Source organism: Lupinus angustifolius, chromosome LG01 (genome assembly GCF_001865875.1).
Source record: "Lupinus angustifolius cultivar Tanjil chromosome LG01, LupAngTanjil_v1.0, whole genome shotgun sequence".
NCBI lineage: Eukaryota > Viridiplantae > Streptophyta > Magnoliopsida > Fabales > Fabaceae > Lupinus > Lupinus angustifolius.
In genome coordinates, this window is record NC_032009.1 from 12,634,252 (window position 1) to 12,638,588 (window position 4,337).

The 4,337-nt window shown below is 33.4% G+C and overlaps 1 pseudogene; it reads right to left on the reverse strand.

Annotated features, from left to right (window-relative positions):
- LOC109351506 overlaps window positions 408–4,337 on the reverse strand; it is an 8,804-nt pseudogene continuing 4,874 nt past the window's right edge.

Consider the following 4,337-nt stretch of genomic DNA (forward strand, 5'->3'; position numbering starts at 1 on the left):
CCCCCTTTTAACTTCATCAAAAAGAATGAAAAACCAAATTTCCAGCACAATCTATACATATATACAGCAAAAAGGATACAAGATAAGATTATGACTTATGTCTAAGCCAAGGTTAGAAATCATTTCTATGAACCATATAATGTAAATGCTATAATATGATAGAGTCAATTTTAGCAACATAGCGTCATATGCATTAAAGTGAAATAGGTTCATACAAGCATAATGTAAACAAAAGTTAAAAATATATTTCAAAACCTACAAAAATCAACAAGTTCAATTGCTAAATTCATCAAATAACATCTAGCACTAATTTATAAACAATAACACTAAGATTATGGCTTGTCACTAACATAGTCAAGATCAATGTAGTCTAATTGGTTAGATAATCTTCTGAGTTCAAGTTGGACTTATTGATTCTGAGCAGTCAATTGATCACTTCGATGCGTGTAATGCATATCAGTAGGGTCTCTAAAGAATCCCATTTTGTGGATCACATCCATATTGATCTTGTTATCCCTAAAAACCAGATCAATCTTGGACTCCCCAACAATGGAAATTTCAAAACTCTCAAGTACGGTAGTGATGATTATAGCATATTTTAAGGGGCTATGAGTATCTCTAAAAGACCACATTTGTCACATTACCATCAAAGCCCAGATTATCGAAATGTTATGCTTAGTAGTATATATTAGTTGTAGTTCCATATCACTAATTTGGGTATAATTTGAATATCTTGGAACTATAACATAGCTTATAAGGTAATGTAGCAAACAATCTTCTAGATTGAGATTCCCGATAGAGATGATATATCTACTCTTAACAGTTTCACCTAAAGCTCTTTGTTTATGCATTTTTATTCCCCTCTTAGAAAATCTACACATATAGCAGTAGAATTATTTATACCATACTCCTCCCAATCACATTGAATGCGAAAACCCAGTATAACACTAGTACATGGTATATTATGATACACTGAATTGAAAGTCCTCAATTATAAGACTATGTCTTTTTCCTTGACTCGGGAAAATAACTTATTTCTCCTTAAGTTCTGGTTGCAATAAAATACCCATACAAGTTCAGGGTAGTAGGCACAATATTCTTCACTGAAGTCAAATAAATTTTGTAGCCAAAGGAGGGTGGGGAAATGGAAATCAATAGACTCAATAGAGCATAACTTACCATACTTAGGAGTGAATATTGGGCTCCCTAGAAAATGTTTTGTGAACATAGTTCGTTGCTCATCAATTGCAAGAAGTCATGTCAAATCCAACGGATTAGCTTTGGAAGAATTTGGTGGCTTCTTGTGAGAAGCATTTGTATGTTGCTTCTTGGTTGTTGATTAAGAAGCCATGAACGTGAGGTTTTGAAATTATAGGGTTTTCAGATTTTGAGATTTGAGGTTTCTTGATTTGATGCTATAAAGTTGAAAATGGTGGTTTGAAAGTGTTTAGAATAAAAAATGTGATAAGAATGAACACAAAAATCAATCGGAATGAGTAAGAAATGAAGATTTTGGAATTGGAGGGGGTGACCAAAATTTTAGGGGTTCAAGGAAGAAAAAGAAGTATCTGAAAATGGAGGAACCACTTTAAATACTTGTACATAGTAAAGTGTGACTCACCATAGAGTAATCAGTTACTTATAGTGTAAATGCCATGTTTGCAGAAAATTCTCCTGGAGTAATTAGTTACTCTCTAGAGTAATCGGTTACCCTAGCTTAATGTCTCATCCAATAATCAGTTACTCCTTAGAGTAATCGGTTACTATCCCCAGTTTTTGAATCCCTCAAGCATCTGATGCCTAGTAATCGGTTACTCACTTATAGTAATCGATTACCTACCCCAAAATATGAAAAATTTAAGAAAACTTAACCATGTTGAAGCACAAGTAGGCATGAAATATATATAATGAAGCAAACATATAAGCACATAGACAAATTTAAGACAAGTTAGCTTCATCAAGAATGCCTAATTCTCGTCTAGTATTATAGAAAGGTTCTTTATCCAAGGGTTTTGTAAAGATGTCTACTAATTGGTCATCTGTATCAACAAATTCTAAGAGTACATATTTCTTTTGGACATGGTCTCTAAGGAAGTGATGCACTATATCAATATTCTAGGTTTAGGAATGCATCAAAGGATTCTTAGTAAGGTTTATATCACTAGTATTATCACATTTTAAGGAAATGAATGCTAAGTCCAAGCCATAATATCATAATTGTTTAGTTTAGAAATTTAGCATTCCATGGTAATGAAAGAACAAACCGAAAATGAAAAATGAAGAAGGAGTGAAACCCTAGTAGAGCAAAAAGAGGGGAAAACGAAAATGTGTGTGTTTCAAAATGAGGGGAAAATGAAATGTGTGTGTTTGGAGTGGGGAATCCGAACGTAACCCCTCCAACATACATAAAACTGAATTGGGCCTAAACAATGGGCCCAAAGCTAAATTACAATAAAAAAACTCTTCAAAAAAAAAATTCAATATTCTCTTCAACACATATCCTCCACTTCCATAATGCCCAAAATGCCATTGGTGCCAAATATGATATGAAAATGATAGTAGATTTAATCAGGTCAAATAATCTGAAATTAACTCATTTTTGGAATATTAGTCCAATAAAGTCTAAAACACTAAACCATGTGAAACAAAGTCAATTAGGCACCAAGAATCATCAATCATGCTAAATTAAGGTTATGAATAGTGTGTAATATATTGTTCATCAAATACCCCCACACTTAACCTTTTGTACTCCTAGGCAAAATCAAGAAATAAGGCTATACTAACCGATATGCACCAAAGTGAGTCATGCAAGAAGAACACAAAAAGTAGAAAATGAAACACCTAAGAAAATCACATACTTCACAATGAAATCTAGGAAATGCAATGAAATGGGCAAATTCAAACACACAAGAGTAAAAGAATCAAATCAAGATATCCATGAACATCATCCAATGAATTCAAGTATGCCCCGAAACCAATCAAACCAAGAGAGAGTCTCAACCATGATAGAATCTCACAAGATATACTCTCTAAAGTGTTTACACTCATGTGTCTTAGGTTGCAAGTGTTTACACTCAAAGCATTTCATGAAAACAAGCACAACCATAGGCTTGATAAGCCTTTAAAATCAACATCATAAGTACATGCACATAAAGATCAAAAGAACTTTTCATGGTTGTAACAGTGCCAAAGACAAGGTAGGATAAATATCGGATATGTTGGTAAAACCAAATGAAATATAGGAGTAATGGGGAATAAGTAAAAAGTAAGCAAAAATCAACCCAAAATAAGACCAAATCTCTAATTCCAATCTTCTTTGCCTTACTCAACCTTTTATTCATTTTTGTTTCTCTTTTTGTTGTTTTTCTTTCTTTTTTTCATTTTTTAACACCTATTTACGCAATTGTATCAACCATCATTAAGACATAACCAAGAATCCACAAGATTTGAAGAACAATATACCCTTTCTTACTTAATACCCATTCCCAAAACAATTCCAAAGCTGCAAAATTCCCTAAGGTTTGGACAATCATGGTTTTTCTCTTATAAGCCTGTAATGAGCTAAATAACAATGAAAGAGGTCAAAGTCTCAAAGGGGCTATCAAAATAATAAATTCATTCAAGGTAGGCTTATATGGTTAAGTGGCTTATTCAAAAGAAATGCCTAGCTCACTTCAATATGTGCATGTGAATATTAAGTATCAACAAGAAACAATTCAAGTTCTAGATTGCAAGTAATCAAGAGTGCAATCACACATGAAAGAATATTAGATGGCATACAACAATCCATCCACAATTAAGGCACAAATTCTCACAAGGGACAAATTTATCACAATTGTTTCAACCTCTTAATTCTCAAAAGCAACTTGACATACAAAAATGCATGGATTCACATCACAATATATCAAAACTTAAGTGAATGAAAGTAAGAGAGAAAATGCCCAAACCTAAGCAAAACCTAAAAGTCAAAGAAAAACATGCATCAACGAAACCTACAACCTACAATAGTCTTCCCCCACACTTAAACTACACATTGTCCCAATAAAAAGTAGAGAAGAGAAAGAAAAACTCCCTGATTCATGGAGGAAAGAAAGTGGGTTCAAACAATGAGTCCTCCTCCACAAGTTCATCCACTAAGGAAGGATTTTTGAGGAAAGGCTTGAGGTGATTCCCATTAACCTTGAAGATCTTATCTATGGATTCACTTAATTTCTACAGCACCATAAGAAAACACATTAGTAACAACAAAAGGACCAATCCACCTAGAATGAAGCTTACCACTCATGAGTCCAAGCCTAGAGTTGTACAACAACACTTTTTGACCAACCAAAAATTCC